The following is a 19,598-nucleotide window of genomic DNA, read 5'->3' as shown; positions in this document are numbered from 1 at the left end:
TACTTCTTGAGAATGTCCCAAAGTGTTGGTTGTCAGAGATTTCCTCTCATACGTTTCTTTGCATGAGAATTACTGCTGGCTTCCCCACAATGCTTTGGGCAAGGAGATTCCTTTTCCTTTCATTACAGATGAGAATACATCCATCAGACTGGCGGGGCCTCCAAAGGGGCACATTCTTTCATCTGTTTCTCAGAACAGATGGTCCATACCCTCGTTCAATCAATGAGTCTCTCTTCTATTTTGTTCAATCTTTCCAGAGAGAACGTTTCTATGATACTCCCTTAATGGACTGTTTCAGTGCTTAACAACCCATACCATTAGAAGGTTCTTCCTTCTGTTTAGACTCAGTCCACTTTTCTTGATTCAATTATTGGGAGTTTGAGAAGGGCTAGTTACCACATAGTCTAGCATAGCTGTCTCAGAAATGGTTCAGAAGCCATCTGGTCTCATCTGTGTGATGTTGGGCAAATCACTTCACCTCTCCATGCCTCAATTGCCCACCTGCTCAGCTTGTACATCTGAGCCATAGTTTCCTCCTCTGTTAAAGGCGATATCTTCCCTGATTTGGTGGGCATCTTTGTTGTAGAAGAGTATGTTGTAATTACTATTTATGCATACAATCTCCCACTGGACAGTGAACTCTGAGGAGGTAACCACGTCTTCATATCTCCTCCAGCGTCTAGGGCTGTGCCAAAGAAGCAGAGTAGAATAATTAGTAGCCAAAATTTTCTATGGCGAATTTTCCGCATCCACCTACAATTACAGGTTTCAGGATGTACTTCACTCCGCCCTTCTCTGCACACCAGTTGTAAGATGGGGTACGGGGCGGGGGGAGAGGGGGGCGCGGGTACTGGGGACAGGGCCCAGGGCCCAGGGCCCAGGGCCCAGGGAGGCTAACACTAAGCTCGCTTGGAAAAGGTTAAGACTGGTCAGGAATGTGGTCAGCCAGGGTCGCGGGTGGGGGCGATGATGCAACTACACTTTGGCCACGTTTTCTATTTGCTCTTTTATTTTAGGGTGTGGGGTAGGGCTGAGCCTCCTGGAGCTCTGCAGAAGTAACACGACGGCTAGCTGCGCCCGGAATTTCCCAGGAACTCGGTGAGAACCGTTGGTGCCAGCGGCAGGCGCCCTCCAGCGCCCCGAAGACGGAGAAGTCCTGGCCGGGTCAGCCCAGGTGGGGGTGACGCACCTGGAAAGCCGTCCGCAGCCGGCTGGGTAGAACCACAGCGGCAGGGAGTGGGGGGATGCATCCCAGATGATCGCAGGCAGAAGCGCTGATCTGCACACGCGTAAACCTCGAGAACGCCCACGCACGGAGGACAGAAGCATGCGCTGCCCTGCGGACGGCAGCCCTGGAGGACTACACCAGGCAGAGTCTCCCAAACCAGAGTGCAGTGGTTGATCCCAAGTCCAAGATGGTTGCAGCACAGTTGGAGTTCCTGGCAAGCAAGGACTGGACCTGTGGGCGGGGCCAGTGGGCGGGGCCTGCCCTGTGGGCGGGGGCTTGCGTGGGCGGGGCCAGGTGCCGGGCTGTCTCTGCTTGTCAAAAGGCAGCCGCGCAGCCAGACCTCGCCGGGAATGCGGAGCAGCGTGCCCACCCGCCAGACCAGGTGCGGACCCGGGAGCGGCGGGGAAGGGGGCCCCAGGGTCGGGATTAGGCCCGAGGTGGGGGCGTCAGGAGTACCAGGCCTGAGTGTCCAGGTGCAAAACTAGAGTCTAAGTCGCAGAGGCAAACTTGGCGACTAAGATCCGGGCTGCCGTGCCATGAGGCTGGGTCACTGAAGGGACAGGCACTGTGGTCTGAGGAAGAGCTGAAGTTCATGCCAGGCTGGCGAGGGAGCAGCGACCTCTTCGTGCCCAAGCAGCTTAACGCAGACGTGGTCCGCTAGCACAGTGCTCAGCACTTGGGCAACAAGAAGCATTTGTTTCCTTCCTCTGTTGGGGCGCCTTGGCATGGAGTGGAGGAATAAGACAGGGAGAGATTGGCTGTCGATGGTGCTAATGTCTCTTAGGGGTGGACTGTGTGTAGCCTTATTATCTTGTAGGAACCAAGTATGGTCACTCACTTGCCATGGTGGATCTTTTAAGTAGAGTATCTTTTCTTTTCTTTTCTCTTTTCTTTTTTCTTTTCTTTTCTCTTCTTTTCTTTCCTTTTCTTGACTTTTTAACCACTACTGACTTTAGACCTAGTTGGCCCTAGGGCACTGGCTTTATTTTTCAGGAGCTGCCCCTAAACGTCCAGCCAAACTCAGGGGCAAGCATCTAATAGAGGAGGGGGCTCAGGGAGCAGTTTCTGTTTGGAGAGTGAGGAGCTGGCACGTTGTGGGCCGTGGGTGAGGAGGATTCAGGGGCAGTATCTAGGAGGGCACATGTGTTCTCGAGGGAGCAGTGGACATTGCCCACCTCTCCATGGACTACTGAGGCTGAGACCCAGGCTGCCTGGGCTGGGAGAGCCCTGGGTCTCTGAGCCCAGGCCCTTCCCGCATCTTCTCCTCCTCTTTCTCCTACTCCTCCTCCTCCTCTTCCTCCTCCTACTCTGTGTGGTGAGTGAGTCAGCCTCCTGTCTGGGCTCAGTTGCAGCCAGAAGGGCCAGAGCCCAGGCAAGCAGTTGGGCAGGCATTTTGGGAGCATTGCTGAAGCTCTCCTGGGCAGAGTTCAGCTCTGCTCCTGCTCCCAGCTGGAAGGCCGTCTTCCTCATGGCCGGTGGTGGCCACTTCTGAAGGAAACACCCGGCACAGCAATCATTATGGGATGGCTATGATAAGATTCCAGAAGGGGTTGACTCTGAAGGGATTGCGGCTTTGTGGTAAATCCACATCTCTTCTCCTTCCAGGATCAGGAGGTGCATCCCAGCACTGCAGACTTTTCTAGCCCCTCATTCCATGTCTGCCCAGTGAGCTTACTAGCTGCCCGTCTCTGTTAGCGAGGTGGGTGTGCACAAGAAGTCAGGAAGGTTCTGGAGCTAGGGAAGCCATGGTGTTGGCAAAGGTTGTAAGCCAGGCTGGGAAGTGGAGGTGACTTGCTGAGGCAGAAATGGATTATTTGGACACTGGAGTCTCAACTCTATGAACCAAAAGTATTGTGTATTGGGGGCCTCCCTCGTCCCTTCCTTGTCCAAGTGCTGGGGGGGGGGGGTTGCTTTTGGAATGGTGTCAGGACTGGTATGCAGTCAGGCCTGGAGGTACTAGGACTGCAGTGTTTTTCTCTGGGTTTTGTTTTGGACACTTCAGATCCTTGAGCAGAAATAGAGGCCCCCAGAGTCCGTTGCCCCTCACTCAACTGGCCTCTCTGAACCCATTGGAGAATATTCCACAAGAAGTTGTGGGGCTGAATCAAACTGAGAAAAAATCTGGGGAATTCAATCTGTACTCTGGCTGGTCCCAGGGCTTCTGTTTGGCTGATCTCTCATCAGCCACAACTTGGACCCTTTCCACGACAAAGAATAAGAAAAAGGAGGGGAGAAAAAAAGTTAAGAAAAGAGGAGAGTGGGACAGGAAGGAGGAAAAGGAAGAGAGTTAGAAAGCTTTCCTGACCCCTCACAGCTCTTCAGCCAAGACTTTATTTATATAAATACTGTGGAAGGTCTGATCTTGTCTGGGGCGCACTGGTTATTGGTGTTTAAGGTTTCTCTGTCTGCTTCCTCTTTTCCTCCTCAGAATTGGTCTCCTTTAGGGACTGAGTGCCCGAGAAAGCTCCACAAGGACCTCCTGGTCCCCCACCCTTCACTCCCAGAATAGCTAGTGTCTAAAGCCAATGTTTTCCATGTTTGCAGAAAGGCCTGGGGCTCAGTGGACCAGGCCAAATGGTTATCCACAATAGGAGAAGGCCTTTCAGTCATTCAGTTCTTCACCCCACACCCTGAGGAGGCAGCGGCCATCCTGGCCGGGATCTGCCTCTGCTGGGAGCCTGCTGTCATCAACGTCCAGCAGGTGGGTTCTAGTGGCCAGAGAGCCAGAGTCAGGAGCACCTGGAAGTCTGAGCTAGTAGGACATTCTGGTTGGTTACTGCACAGGATGAGTGACAGGACTCCAGTTTCCCACTTGTCACTGCTGCAAGTCTGTGCTGGATGCAGGTAGAGAGAAGTAAGGAAATGCCGGGGTTTGATTAACAGCCTCTTGTCTGCTCAGAATGATGCCAGACCCTCTGAGGGATGAGAGGAAGCAGAACCCACCAGACCAGGCCTCTTCCCAGAGACGGTCTCAGGCCAGGATGGGCAGCTCTGGCTGTTGCTCTGGGCCGCCAGGGCCTCACTTCTAGTTACATTTCTCTGATTCCCCCTTGACCCGCCTGTGTCAGTGCCCCATGGATGTGCTGGCGAGTGACGGTGTAATTTACTGTCTATTAAGACTTTTGCGTGAAAGGAGGTGCTATTGCTAGTTATGTCCAATAAACCAAAACTGCCCCAGGCAAAGTGGCATATTTAATCATTCTAGTGCAGTGGTCGGCAAACTCATTAGTCAACAGAGCCAAATATCAACAGTACAACGATTGAAATTTCTTTTGAGAGCCAAATTTTCTAAACTTAAATTTCTTCTAACGCCACTTCTTCAAAATAGACTCGCCCAGGCCGCGGTATTTTGTGGGAGAGCCACACTCAAGGGGCCAAAGAGCCGCAGTTTGCCGACCACGGGTCTAGTAAATATCACTCGAGACCTAGTGGAGGTCACAGAGGGAAAGGCAGGTGGAAATGGGTTTAATGAGGAGGAGAAAATGGAGGTGTGCTTAATGGGGGAGGGGAAGGTGGGGGTAGCTGCCCCCCAGCCTGCTCCCCACGTATCATCAGCCAATTTCACTCTCCTCCCTGAGGGCAGCACTGCTCCCAGCCACCCTCTCCCAGGACCCAGCCTACCTCTCATTCGGGTGACTTCCTTTCACCCTTGACTTGTGACCAGCTTCACCTTTGGTTTTCCTGCCCCACCCCTACCTCAGACAGGGACAGGAAGGCCTGCCAATTCCCCTTCAGCTGCCCCTGGGGGAATCAGATTTATAATAGAGCCAAGACTCAGCCCCAAGCTTCCTCTTCCCTCTTCCCCCATTTCTGCTTCCCAGATCTCTGGGGGCCACACCATTCTGCGGGAACAGCCAGCTCTAACTCAGGTAAACAACTAGAAAGGGAAGCGTAGTCAAACCTTGCCCATGTGGGAAAAGGGCGCAGGTCACGTGTAATCGGGTTCCGGGGACATGGTAAGCAAAGTGGAAGCCAGAGCCAGAGAGAAGCTGCTTAGCAGGAGTTGGGGTCAGTGCCTGGGCCACTGGAGCTTAACTCCCTGGTCTGGTCTGACTATTGGGGAAATGGTCCAGGGTGGAGACAGGCTGTTCTTGCTCAACCCACATCATAGGCGTTGGTGGCAGTGACTGCATCCTGCCCTGGTGACATGTGGAAGAGAAACTGCCCTCCCTTCTGAGTCCTTGGTCCTTGTGGTCCAGATGCTCAGGGTGGATTCCCTGGAGAGTCCCCAGAGCAAGTGTTTGAGTGACTGGGAAGTCAGTGCGGAGGGGTGGAGCCTCCTTGATGACTGTGCAGTGATTCTGTCTATTCTGCAGAAAGGAAGTCATTCTCATCACTGACAAGTGACAAAGGCAAATGAAGACCTTTTGGGAAGTCCCACCCTTTTAAGTGACTTATGGGGAGGTGGGAAGGGGAGGTACCTCCTGGGCCGGCAAGGAGGGGGGGGAGGTGGCTGATCAGTAAATGGCAGGAGTGAGAGGCAGAAGCAGCAGGCTTCTGATTGTGTGTCATGCTTTTGCAAACCTGCCCTGCAGGTCCCGTGCCAAGGAATAGACCAGGCAGTGTTCCCACAACCAGATGCCACACAAAGTCCCCATTCTGCACAGGGGAGAGTCCTGATCCTGAGCAGGGTGTGGGCAGCTGCACCAGCGGGAAAGTGGAGTTTGGGCAGGACCAGCAGCTGGTTCCTGGGAAGCTGCTGCCTCTCGCTGGCCTTCTGATGACAGGTTGAAGCTTTGAGGTGTTATGCAAGGTGACATCCAAGGCACTGTGGGGCACCTAAGGCTTTGCTGGTCACGCATCCAGTGTGTGCCACCTGCTGGCACTGAAGCTGTAGCTCCAGGAACAGCTACTTACGGAGCCCACAGTTGTACCAGGTGCTGTGCTAGGTAAGCGCATGGGCAGCCTTCCGAGCCTGCTGCCACCTGAGAGAGAGAGCTGCCGTGATCCTTTCACAAACGGGAAGCTGAATCTTGGTTAGACTGAGAAGCGTGCCAAGGTGACACAGCTGGTGAGTGGGAGTGTCAGGACTCACACTTGGGTCTGTCTTAACCTCCATGGAACCCTACCACCTCTACATTTATGGACAGCCACAGGGCGTTCAGGGCCATGCCTTGCACATAATAGGCCTGCAATAAATGTTTGTGAGCGGCAGGGTTCGATTCACTAACTAGTTTGAACAAGTTGACCTGGGAGCAAGCTTGGTTTGCCCAAAGGTTACTCTGGGGACAGTGGCCTCTCAGAAGGAGGCTCTCTCTGCCAGCACCCTCGGGCCTCCGTGCAGTCCTGGGTACCTTACTCGGGTAAAAACAGCTGACAAGAACCAGAGAGAGGTGGCTCTGTGCTGGGTGACCGCATGGGAGCAAATAAGACTTGAATGGTCTGGAAGGCAAATAAGAAACACTTTCAACTTCAAGCAAGCCACTTTATCGATAATCTTCTCTGAGCTAAGTGTACCAAGAAAGAAAAGGCCATTGTCCCATTGTCACCTGGGAGCTATTCTTGCCTTGTTTACCTCTTCCCTTCCTGGCTACCCTTAAAGAATACTCTTGAATCTAGCCCGCATGGAGGGAGAGGTGGACTCTAGCCTCATCTGATAGCCTCTGCTGGGCATTGTGCCCATCACGTTGCTTGTCTCCGTCCATCATCGCAGCTTCTCTTTGGAGTAAGTTACTATTATTCTCTCCAGCGTATATGTGGCGAAAATATGGTTTAAAGAAGTGCAGTAACCTGCTCGTGGCTGCAAAGTTAATCCGTGACCATGCTCTATATTGCTTGCTGGTGCTGGGCTGGCCTTACAAACCACTCCAAGTGCCAGAGCCCAGACACAGAGATGGAAGGAGAAAGCACTCAGCCTACCAACCTCAGCTCTGGTTCTCAGGGTTCCTTGGTATACACGGCTGGCATTTTAGGCAGTGCTATTAAAAGCTGTGCCAGCAGCCTGGTGGGATGAGCGAAACCCAGGATTTGCATTTGGGGTTCAAATCCTGGCTTTATCACTTTCTGGCTTGTGACCTTGGGCAAGTTTCTTAACCTCTTCAAATCTCAGCTTTCTTGTCTGTAAACTGGGGGTTATAATAATTCACGTGTAGGATTGTGTGAGTATTGAAGATGATGGAAATCAAGTGCCTGGCATGAAATAGGCCCCTGAAAAGCATGTGCAGACAGTCATTCAGTAGATACATGTCAAGGGCCTTCTGTGTGCCAGGCAGTATTCAAGATCCTGGGGATTAAACAGTGAAAAGACTCTTACAATTGTTTTCAAATGTACTAGACCAGAAACTCATTATTGCAAGAGGTTTCTTTAGAATCCAGGAATGGCTGTCTTGGCTAAACTCAGATTCTGTACATTGATTTCTCTTTCTGTCATTTGTTAGCTGATGGGAGCATGGGAAAGTCATTTAGCTTCTCAGAGTCTTCAGTTCTTTTTGTTTATTTTTTAAACTGTGAAATACATCATGCACACGTGAGCATGCAGTACACTTACGTATAGATTAAAGAACAATATAATATACCCTGTACCTGCCACCTAAGTTCAGAATGGAACATTTGCAGTTCCTGAGAAGCACCCTGTGCCCTGCCCATTTGCATCCTCTTCCTCATTCTCTGCTCCACAATAATTAATATTTTGATCTTCGGTTCATTATTTCCTTGCTTTTCTTTGTAAGTTATCATCTACACGTTTTACAAAACAATATATTTAGTTCTACATGTCTTTGAAGTTTACATACATTTATGTTCTCTGTGATGCACTTTTTTTTTTTTTTTACGCATTATCATGTTCCTGAGAGGCATCCATGCCGACACACCCAGCTGTAGCTCGTGCGTTTTCACTGCCATGTAGTATTCGTTTGTGAGAAGATGCCACATTTGTACGTCTTCCCTCTTGTTGATGGGCGTTTGGGGTGTTGCCAGTTGGGGGCCATTGTGAGGAGATAATACTGCTTGGAATATGTTGTGCTCGTCTCCTGGTGCATATGTAGGCATTCTCTAGGGCACATCCCCAGGAATGGAATGGTTAGTTCAGACAAAGTTCTATGTTTGGAATTACTCTGCAGCGCCAAACTGTTTTCCACAGTGGTTGCACCCCCTCAAAAACCCCCTACTCCTTACAGTAGTGAATAAAAGTTCTCCTTATTTCTCATTCTTTCAGTATTTGGCACAGACTTCATTTCTAAACATTGTACTAGGTGAGTTTCTGAAGTCCCTTTCAACTACAATAATTGTACCATCCTTGACCTAAGGACCTGGTTTCTGCTTTATGTATATGCCAGTCCGGTGTGTTGTGCTCAGGTGGCTCCGGACGTGCCACAGCCTCACTGAGAGCCTGGGCAGGGTCTCTGGGTGCCGCTGAAGCTCTTCGTCTCTGTGCTTCCATCCGCAGCGGGTGAGGGACCCCCGGGCTCCACATCCTCCCCACACTTGGTGTTCTGTCCATTTACTCAAAAGCCTGGTGTCAGTGCTGAGCACACACGAGGTACTCAATTAATGCCCATTGAACTGCATTTTTTGTCAAGTGCATTAAGAGGGACGTATGTTTTCTTTTCCTCGGGCATCAATTTTGAGAAAAGGACATGGGAGTAACAGAACCACGTGTGTGCTCGCTGACCAAAGCACATGGGGCTGGGGGCTGTGTGGGATTGATGTCTGTCCAGGGCTTCTTGATCATTTCAAGGCTGCAGGTGAGGTAAACTGAATTTAATGGTTTCCACTGACTGATTATTCAGAGTCTGGCCTTGTTCTTTGACCGTCTGATTTGTCCAATCTGAGAAGCAGGGAGTGGCTGAAGGATTGGCAGGGAGACCGTGGAGGTGGTGCCATGTGGAAGGAGCAGAATGCCCACAGAGAACCCCTTCTCCTTCCAAGGGTTGAACACTGTTCCTGGGGGTGCTGGATTTAAGAGGTGCTAGATGTACCCAGTGTTCTGGCAGCCACGTAAGCAGCCAGCTGCCCACTCACCGGGCAGAAGAATGTGGCTGGCTGGGCAGTTGCCTGGGCCACCCCAGCCCGAAATCCTGTAATTACTCATCTAGTCGGTGCCTGTCAGCTCTGGAGGCAAGGGGAGCACCTCTGCTGGGGGCCCCCCTCCAGGCCCACGCTGGGCTCAGTGGCAGGGCCCCACCAACTCTTCCATCCCCCACCCCCAACTCTGTCCCAGTGTTTCTCTCTGCATCAACCTTTGACCCTTCTGAAGCTTACATATCGTATAATAGCTGCCAGTGATTATTGTAACTTTCTATATTCCAGACACTGTGTTCAATGTTTTCCTGCATTTCTCATTTATGCCCCCAAATAATCCTATGCGTTAGATAATAATATTCTCCCCATTTTACAAAGGAGAGAACTGAGGTTCAAAGCAGTTAAGTGGCTTCCTTTCTTGCCCAAAGCCACGGAGCTCTTAAATCAGAACCAAAGCTTAGGTTCAGGTCTTCCCAAGTCCTGAATGCATGTCCCTTCTTCACCTGCTCATTACCTTTCCACACAGTGTCCAGGCACTCAGCTCAGTCCGCCCGCCCCTCGCCCCCCTCCCCCCTAAGGAGGCTGGAAAGGAGGCAGTAGGTGGTGCCAGTGGAAGGTGAGTGGGGCAGTTCCAGGCTGGCCCGGAGGATGCTGGAAAACACCTTCGGGGCAGAGTTCTTTGTTCCAAGCGCTCTGAATTGCCCGGCCTCTGCCAGGGGTGGGAAGGTACTCCTGTCCAGCCTATTTGGCAAGCGCACCAACGTCTTGGGGTGCCATGATGTTAAGAAGTGGGGGATGGGTTGCCTCAGGTAAAATTCCATTATAATGAACTCCATCTGAGATCTGAACAGCTCTGTCGAAATGGAATTATGTTGACCTGTGGGCAGTGGAAGAACTCAGGTGTGCAGCTTGAGAATCTGGAGGTGAAATGGAGCTAATGTGCCATTGAGTGTTTCTCAGTGAAGCTCCGGAAAGGTTTGGAGCCTAGAAGGGAAGAAGCCGGACACATCCCCAGTTTCTTCTCGAACGCTGAGCTCCTGGACAGTTGGGGAAGGGCAGGGAGGGGAGAGCTTTGTGCTTACCTCCACCTGACAGGACTGTGACTGCGCAAGCCCCACTCTGCTGGGAGCCCCTGAGAACAGGCCTGAAACGCATCTCTCAGGTGTCACCACTCAACAATACCTAACCCATCGCAGAAACACACAAGAGATGTTTATTGGGTGGAAATATGTTTGTAGGTAGACTGGGTCCCCTGAGCTAGAAGGGAGATTTGAAAGGCAACTGCTTTGTGTGGCTGACACATCTTTAAAGAGCTGGGCTGCAACTCACATAGATTCTCCCCGGTTATTGAACCACGGGTGCATAATAACCAGCAATAACCTTCACCGCGCCCGTGGCTTGTGCCAGGCACTGTGCTAAGCACTTAACCTGCATTATTTCATTTCATCCTCAGACTTGTGAGGTAGGTATTGTTATTCTCATTTTACACGTGAGAAAACCGAAGTTTGGGGAGCCCAGGTCATTGGTTCTGGTCATACAGCTGGGAGGGAGCAGAAGGCGGGGCGGGGTTCACACCCAGGCAGTCTGTTCTCTGCATCGTGTCTCCGTGATCACAGAGCTCCAGTGGTGTCACTGTGGGCTGGTTCCGGGGGGCCGGGGCCAGGGCTAAGAGTGAGGCTGGAGGGATACACACCCTGGGTTGCCACTGGAACTGCAGCCCAGTATGTCCAAATTATCTAATTTTTAAAATAGAAAAATCAACATCCAGATTGTTTTTTTTTCCAAAAGTGCAATTTCTCTACTTTTCAAACAGTGACAACTAATTTAAAAATGTATAGTTACTGGTGGTGATGGGGGTGGGGCGGCGCACAGAACACACCCCGGTCACGTTTGGCCTGCAGGCCTCCGGTGTGTCCCCTGCTCGTTTCCTTCCTTTAACAGGTGCCTGTTCCATAGAACGGGACCAGGATAGTCCTTGTTTATATAGGATTTCTCTCTAAAGGCACCACAGAGCACTCTCCGTGGGTACTTTATAATGCGGAGTGAGGGTTTTTCTGAGAGATATAATGAAATCTTTCGGTCTGATGATATTCCATGAACGAATCCTCTCTTCCCTCTTCCCTCCCCTACTCTGTTTCCCCAGTCAGTTGTTTCTAATAAATATTTTTCTAGCATTTATTAGAAAGAAAATTCTTTATAGAGAAATCAAACAGAAATTAATAGTAAGGAATGGGTCTCTAAGTATTAAAAAAAAAATGGAATGCTCTGGAGGGCTTGGTAGGCAATGAATGGCGCTTATCACGTATGATCTGCACTTTGGGCCCTCCTGGCTGTGAGGACCTCACGCTGCCAGAGAGGGTCATGCTCCATGGAATACTTCAGCGTGTTCTCTCACAGCCTCTACTCTACTTTACACCTGAATCTAGTCCTCCTCCTTCTCATAAATACCTGAGCGAATAGTAGTAAACTGATTAAGTAACATTTTTATGGGTTATAACAATTTTTATAACACACTTTCAGTATTTCATCTCTGCTAATACAACAGTCCCGTGAGGTGGGCAAATGGGTGTGGCATCCCCTTTGTGAGGCTTGGTGACGTGGCCGTGAGGCACGGAGGCCTGAAACCCACTGTGCAGGGAGCCCCGGGCTTCCACCGGCCTTTCCCCACCTGCCGCCCTCACTCCTCACCTGGGGTCCACAGGTGGAGCAGGTGGGGCAGATGGTCCTGAGCCCCTGACTAAGGTCCCCTCCTCCCTGAAAATCCCGATCCAGGGGAAGTGTGGGGTAGACATGGAGGGGAAAAAATCCCTAAACTGACTCTGGGTGGCCAGTGGCCAGCCTTCTCCCATGCCTACCCCTACCGCCTGTCACCCTGAGCTATTGTTCCCAAAGCTGAGCAGAAAATAGCTCACTAGGGAATTATTTTTGTCTCTGTTAAACTTCAATCCCTGAAGAACCTGGCTGCGGAGTTGTTTTTCAGGTCAAAGGGGGGGAGTTCTGGGAAAAGTAAGAGGTGGGGGAGCAAAGGGGAAGTGGTGGGTGGAGGGGCCGTCACCTCTCCCCCCTGGGCGGTGACGGGCCACAGCCGCTGGCCTCCTCCCTACCCATCAGGCTGCCTGACGGCAGCAGCTCCAGCTGACAGAGAGGAGCCTGCCCAGCCAGCCGGAGCGGAGTTTCACTCACAGCTCCTTCGTTGGGCACAGGCTATGAGCTGGTGCATCACATCCCTTCCCCGGGGATGCTTGCCTTTGCTGCAAAGAGTTGCGTGAAGGGAGTAGGATGTCTGTTACCCTGTACAGAGGCCCAGGTGGGCAGCCAGGGGAGGGGTGGGGGGCAGCCAGGGGAGAGGCGGGCAGATAGCTGACTGCTGAGGAAGGAAAGAAGTCGTTCCTCTGGAGACCCTGGTTTAGCTGCCTCGTTGAATGCTGCTCTGTGTAGCAAATCTGTGCCATCTTTGCCCCTGGGCACCAAAGAAAAACAAGGAAGAGGAAGATGGCCAATGGATAGGGCTGGGGAGGGGGGTGATAGCTAGGAGGGAGTGCATGGGTTACCACAAAGGGAGCTATTTCATATCACTTGGTGGCCCTGGGAAAGAATCCTCCTGACAGATTAGGACGTTTTGACCCAAAACATTGCAACAAAAGGGTATCTTCTGTCATAGCTCTGAGGGGAAGGCTGGGCTTTTGTTACATCGGCCAGCAGTGCGTGTGGACACCCTGACTCAGAGTGTGGGCTGGCATGTGCCCACACGTGCAGGGGACTTCCCACACATGTCCATGCTGCACGTTGTTTGTGACCATCGTGTGTTTGTGGCTGATGCTCTTCCTTAGAGCGATTCCTGGAAACGAGGAAGTGACCTTGTTGACCAGGAGAGAGGAGTGGGCCCTGGGGATGGGTGGAGTTGGGTTTGGGATCAGTTGGCTGTGTGGTAACTTGGGTCTCCCTGTGCCCAGCAACCATATCTGGCCACCCTGGACAGATTGATGCATTAAATATGGATTGAACTGGTGATGTGTGGCTGAGAGTTCACCAACTTCCATCTGCTCTTGTTGAACCTTTTGTTCTTTTTATTTTCTCTCAGAAAACAGTTTTCCCTATTCATCTGGGCTGAATTTTCCAGAACTCTCTCCTCTATTTCTCCCTTCCAGCTCAGTTACTGATGGTCCAGGGTAAAGGATTCCACTCCCCCCGACCCCCGCCAAAAAAAAGGAGGGTAGGGGTGGTGGTTCTGGGTGTGTACCAGCTGGGACCTTAACTGAGCTACAGGGGTGGCCGCTGCTTTGCTGACCTTGAGGACCCTTTCCAAACAAACCAATGGGAGAGGGGTTCGTTTTCATTTGCTTTACAACATCAAGGCTGATTCAGGTTGGAATGCGGATCTGAATGGCATCTGAAAGTCTTCCGTTTCAAAATATTATTACAATAATTAAAAATTCCTGCTATTCAATTCTCAGTGGTTTTACTAGAAGAAGCATGCAGTAGAATAAAGAATAGAATATACTTTATTAAAATGGCCAGTTGTTTCATCTCTTCCTGATGTCGCCCTCCCCCCTCTCTCCAGCCATATAGAGCTAGTTTCTCTGCCTCAACTACACTCTTTTCCTTTTGCTGCTTGGCCTTTGCACATGCAAATCTGCTAGGGACCCTTGTTCCCCTTCTTACCACTGCCTGTCTCAGTGGAGAGGCTGAGAAGTCACCTCCTTTAAAGAACCTTCTCTACCTTGCCAACACAGGCCAGATGCTCTCTCTCCTGCATGCTTCGTCACACCTGTGCGTACCTGTACCACAGCATGGACCGTAGTGAATTGTAGTTCCTGTTGGCCTCCCCCAGTACACTGTGCGCTTTAAGAGGGCAGTGTCTGTGTGTGGCTCGCCATCATGTCTGTGACTTCTAGTACAGGGCTTGCCACGTAGTCAAGTACTTAAAACCAGGCAGGGTCACCGTCAAAGATAAGGCATTGGAGGCTAGAACCAATGCCCGCCACAGTGTGAGGCCAAGAAGAAATGCTGTGCCCCCCCCCCTGGCTTTCCAAGGGGTCCCCCAGAGAAAATCTACACAGAAGAATGCTGGAACCCGACCATACAGAAGCTCTGGAAAAGCTCTCGAGGGGGAATCCTTCTAATCAGGACCTGAGGAGCAGCTGGTGTCACCCGAGGTGACTGCTCTGCTCTCTAGGCGAATGGGAACCTCCCTGTTGGCCTCAGCCCTAGAAGCTTCATGAATACATGAGGAGTTTCTACCCTGGCTAACAATCCAGAAGATAGAGAGGGTGCCTGTGGGTAAGTCAGCCCCGTATGGGGTGGAAGCTGCCTGATAGAGAGTTATCCCAGGCCTCCCCGTCTCAGAGGACCCGGGTTCCTTTATCGATTCTGACAGAGGCTTCAGAATCTAGCCCATGATAAGTGAATGGCCTCCCAAAGCCAAAAGCTGGAGGCAACCAGGAGTCCAGGCCCACTGAGCCACAGCCAGCCCAGTGTCTAGGTTAGGGGCCACAGCAGGGCCACCTGCTACCAGGGCATCTGCAGCCTTCACTGCCACCTTCAGGTTCCTCGCCCTCTTCCCCTCTCCCTCCCCGCCCCTGCACCCCACTGCAGCCTTTCCCAGTGCTCTGCCTTCTGCTGCATGCGCTGATGGGTGGGGGAGGAGGTGCCACTGCCCCGATGACAAACAGGAGGACATGATGGGATTGCTGAGCTTCAGGCCCCACTAAGAGGAGAACAGGTGCATGCAGATGTAGGATAAGCTCTAGATGACATAGGAGGTAGGAGAGAGACAGTGCTCGGTGACAGAGGGAAGGGAAGGGTGATGAGCGTGAGAAAGGTTAGTAATCAGTGAAACCTTAGAAGCCACGGGCCTTACCTTCCTTCTGGAGGAAAAGTCCAGAGGTGTGATTCAGCCACCCTGCTCATTGGAGAGACAGTAGAACGATCCATTTCTCCCCCCTCTGAGCAGCCAGATTTTTGGAAGCCACAGCCAATGGGCGGGGTGGTCAGTTTCTTCCCAGTTCAGCAGAAATGTGGCTCTCTGGGCAATGTTTGCTTGGGGTGAAGCGTTTGGGGTGAAAGTAGGCTTCCCGCCCCCACAGCACCTCTTTGGGCCCTGCAAGTCTTCTCATTTTCCAGGCCCTCAGCTCACCGACTATTGTATAAATTAGTTAGTTCTAATAATGAGCTAACATATAAAACTACAGTGTGCCAGGAGCCGTGCTGAGTGCGACCCAGATATCTTGGTCCCCGAAATAGCCCTGAGACAGAAGTGCTATCATGTCTTGGAGATGGGTTGGGGAGAGCTGGATGGTGGTTGGGTAACCAAGGGCGTCAGCTGGCCATGTTGGTTGTGAGGTAAACAAGGGATATGATGCCAAGGATCTTGAGTATCTCAGAGCTGGCGGGCCCGGGGGCTGGGTACTGTCCTTCATACAGAACAGGAAAAGTCTGAGTGATTCAGAGATCACACTGGTCCCAGAAGAAAGATGAGGAAAAGAAGACTGGCTAGGGAGGCTGTGGGTGGAGCGGGCCTCCAAGCCATCTGTCTGAGCAAGGGTAGACTTGGGCTGGGGGATGCTTAGTCTGGGTAGAGGCCCCCAGAGGGCTAAAAAACTGGGCTGGGAATCTCTTGGGAAAAAGAAGCAGCTCTCTCCTTGCTGTTCTGAGGCCATTGGGTCTTATGTGGGGAGGGGAGATTTCATTAGCCATCAGCTGTATCAGCAACAGCAGGGGTTCAGGTCTCCCCAGAAGAAGGCTGGCCTCGCTCTCCCTGTATTCTTGATGCTCTTCCTTTGGGCTGCCGTGGTTTCTATTCCTTGGTCTCCAAGTCACCGGACCCAGAGCCTCCCTGCCCTATCAACTTTCACCTGTAGCTGATGCCCTAGGGAAGTACCCTCATCCTAGTATCTGAGGAAAGCAACCCAGAAGAGGGAGAGAGCAGGTCAGGCGTATCCTACTTCCCTCTAAAATGGGGATGGGGAACCTTTTTTCTGCCAAAGGTCATTTAGACATTTATAATATTCTCAGGCCATACAAAATTATCAACTTAAAAATTAGCCTATATTTAGTCAAACATTTAATTAAGTCACTCCTAATGCCTTGTCAGAGCCAGGCCAAATGATTTCGCAGGCCTTATACGGCCTACGGGCCGGACGTTCCCCACCCCTGCTTTAGAATATTCCCTGTCTTCAGTCCTCGTCCATTTCTTCAGGCCACGGAGGCCAGAGCAGGGAGCTGGAGTTGGTCAGGCAGAAGCGAGGGTGACCTCCACCCACCTCTTTGTTTCTCTGTATTGCGTGTATGGATGGAAGCTGTGTTGGGTGGTCCTACTGCAGTCTACACGAGGCCTCCTTCGTGGACTCCCACAGCTCCCCTCCTCTGAAGAATGAAATTCCCCCTCCTCCCGTGGCCCGTTTCTCTCTCACCCCACTCTGTCCCCCTGGAAGCTGCTCAGGCTGGTGATGAGAGGTCTTGGGATTTGGCCAGGGTGGAGGTGGAGAGCCACTTTCCCTCGTTGTGTGGCTTTGGACAAGTCGCTCCCCCTCTGATGGCCTCAGTTTCTTCAACTGTAAAACCAGAGATATTGGGCTGTAGCTTATGAATGGGTTGGTGCCCTATGCTTCACTGGCCACTGCCGCTGCCCACATGTTCCAGCAGTGACAGGGCATGGCCTGCCTGTTACCTGGAGAGCAGTAATCAACCCAGAAATCTTGTTGACAAGGCTGAAGGCAGAGTTTCCACTGGAAAAAAGCAGCTTGCAGGAATAATTGCTGTAGATAAGAAATGGAAATATATCAAAGAAAGCTATGTATCTCCTGCTTCATGGCCTGGGGCCTCGTAGGACCCTGCCTGTAGACACTGCTCCGCTCCAAGAAGCTGCCAGTGCTCCCAAGAGCCGCTCCTGGAGGCAACCAAGGAATGACTTCAGGAAGTCATCCAAGGAATGGCCAGGTCGGTAGAGTGGGAGTTTGTAGCCTCATTTCTCTGGAGTGACCTGTTAACCCTTGACGCTGCATGGGGCGTCAGCCCATGACTTTTAGAAGGTTCTCCAAGGTGCTGTTATTCCCCAAAGGGTTATTTACCGAGATTGCAGGTTCAGTCCCCGGTTGGAGCATGTGTGGGAGGCAACCAATTGATCTTCTCTCTCACATCAATGTTTCTCTCTCTCTTCTCTATCCCCCACCCCCTCCCTTTCTCTCTCTAAAGTCAAATTTTTAAAAAGAAGCACCTTCAGGGCTAAACTCCTTCGTGCAACTGCTGAGTCATCAGCCACTTCGTTTCCCATCATTCAGTCAGTCATTAAATAGTTCAGTGCACCTCATCTGTGTCTTAGAGCTCAGTGCTGGGGCCAGCCTACTCTGGAAACAATGGAACCCCAGACGGAGGAGGCAGGAAGGCTTGGTGGAGCTCATGCAGCTGTTCACACAACGTCCTTTTCTTGGGCTGAGGACTGTTCTCTCCAGGTGAAGGCCACGGAGGCCGATGCTGTCTGCATGCACCCCTACTTACTGCCCTGTGGGACTCAAGATCATACCTGGAAAATTTATGAGGTCGAATCAAATTCAGTGTAGCTCAGTCTAGCCTCCTCTGCTTCTCCCCTGCAACCTCACTCACATCATAACAGTTTTCCTTTTTATGACAATTTTTCAGCGGATGAGAAATGGGCCCCTTTTTCTAATTTGCACAGTGGCACCATGTGGTGGCCCTGCTGACCCCTCCTCTAGAGACCCTGTGGGAATAGCCTACTAGGGTTATCTTGGGTGGCTGCAAAGAGCTGGTCTAGGACCAGTGATCTAAGCAACATAATGAAGAACTTTCTAAACATAGAGCCGTCCAAAGAGAGTGGATTGCCCTGGGAGATCATTCTCCATGAGGAAAAATGTTCAAGTGCAGGCTAGCAAAATGGCTAGAATGTTATGGGGGGGATTTAGGTGGTTAGACTAGGCAGTGTGAAGTTTCCTTCTCATCTTGAGATGTTCTGAGATGACTGGTATCTCTTTGGTTTTGCTTTGGACATTGTAGTCTGCAGAAAATAATTTCCAACCGTTATCACCCATATTTAAAATATGTGCATGCAGGAGCTGGGGAGACAATGGGGGTAAGAAATGGTTTGGACAAGGTATCTATTTCTATAGTACCCTTCCTCTCTTCTTGCCCTCGTTTTTGCTCTGTTCCCCCTCAGCTTCTTTTGGGAAGTAGGTAATGCTGAGACTGCTCTGGAAAAAGAATGTGGGTATATGTCAGGGCTAGTGGAGAAGGAAGAAAGGGCATCACCCTGGCTGGCCATGATATTGCTGTGCCTAAGTTACAGTGGCATAAAAAGATGCCAAATAAAGAATAAGGGGGGTCAAACAGTGTTCACCACTCTATGGGCAGAGTTGAAAGGATGATTAAATGAGAAGCTGCGAGGAAAGGGCGTGCACGCACATGTACAGCTGTGGCTGGCATCCACACGGGCCTGCCTGCTCCAGAGAGCCCACGTGTGGTTGACTCTGTACCAATTTTAGGAAGCAGCAGAGTTTTCTCCCCTTCTGGGAAATCACGTAGCTTTCTATTTCTTTCTAGACGGAGGAGGATCTTGTGTCCATGTCAACAATTGGAAAGCCCAGTTTTGATCACTCCAGTTCCAAGCCCACTGAGCTAGGCCCCACTCCTGGGCTTCTCTTCTCCACGGGGCTCCTTAGGGGCCACGTCCCTCCTGCCCTTTCTGCTCCTTAGCCTCTGAGGGTGAGTGGGCCTCCCTTGCACTAGCACGTACATTGGGCCTCATCCGGTTACTGGGGGTCAGGGAGAAAGCTCGGTGCGGGAATCTCCCTCCTGAATGGTCTTCGGCCTCATCGGGATGGGGATTCTGGCCTTGGAGTGGCACGTTTTCAGAGCAGCAAAGCCCTGAGAGGTCAGACCTCTTGTCCTCCCAGAGTCACAGCTGCACCACCCTCAGGGCTCCGAGGAGAGTCCAGTGAATGTGGTGGCGTCACCCTGAGCCCAGTGGCTCTTTGATCCTTGTCTTGCCTGGGCTTTGCCCAGGACACCCTGCAGACACCACTCCACGAGACTGACCTGATGAGACTTGGCCTGGGGTGCCCATTTCCCAGAAGCCACTGGAAGATGGGGTGCCTGCTGTGTGAGCTGATGGGCAGACGTGCGGAGAGGCAGTGGTTTTGGTTTAGATGACTGGAAGGAAACAGGTTATCTCTTCATTTCTTGCAAAGGCGAGGTCAGGCCTGGGGTCAGGTTCAGGCAGGTGTTTGATGTGGGATGCAGACCCTAGAGGAATGGAAGCCAGGGGCTTTCTGCAGGGCTGAGCTCCACCCCCTCTGCCTCGCTATGGCTCTGTGCTGGGGTTCGGGTATTTCTAAAGCAGAGGCAGGAGGGGGTTGCTGTGGGGACAGCCCCAGCAAAAGCAGTGGGACGTTCTGTGTTC

The 19,598-nt window shown here is 51.6% G+C and overlaps 1 protein-coding gene across 1 annotated transcript in view; it reads left to right on the top strand.

Annotated features, from left to right (window-relative positions):
* Positions 1–1,560: 1,560 nt before the first annotated feature.
* Positions 1,561–19,598, top strand: part of VDR (vitamin D receptor) — a 64,442-nt gene continuing 46,404 nt past the window's right edge. Inside the window, exon 1 of the mRNA XM_079773602.1 lies at positions 1,561–1,610. The gene's annotated coding sequence lies outside the window, so the exon portion shown is untranslated. The remainder of the gene's footprint in view (positions 1,611–19,598) is intronic.

This window comes from Cnephaeus nilssonii (assembly GCF_951640355.1).
Source record: "Cnephaeus nilssonii genome assembly, chromosome: 6".
NCBI lineage: Eukaryota > Metazoa > Chordata > Mammalia > Chiroptera > Vespertilionidae > Cnephaeus > Cnephaeus nilssonii.
Note: the sequence above shows the minus strand (reverse complement) of the source record. Positions and strands in the feature narration are given on the sequence as shown.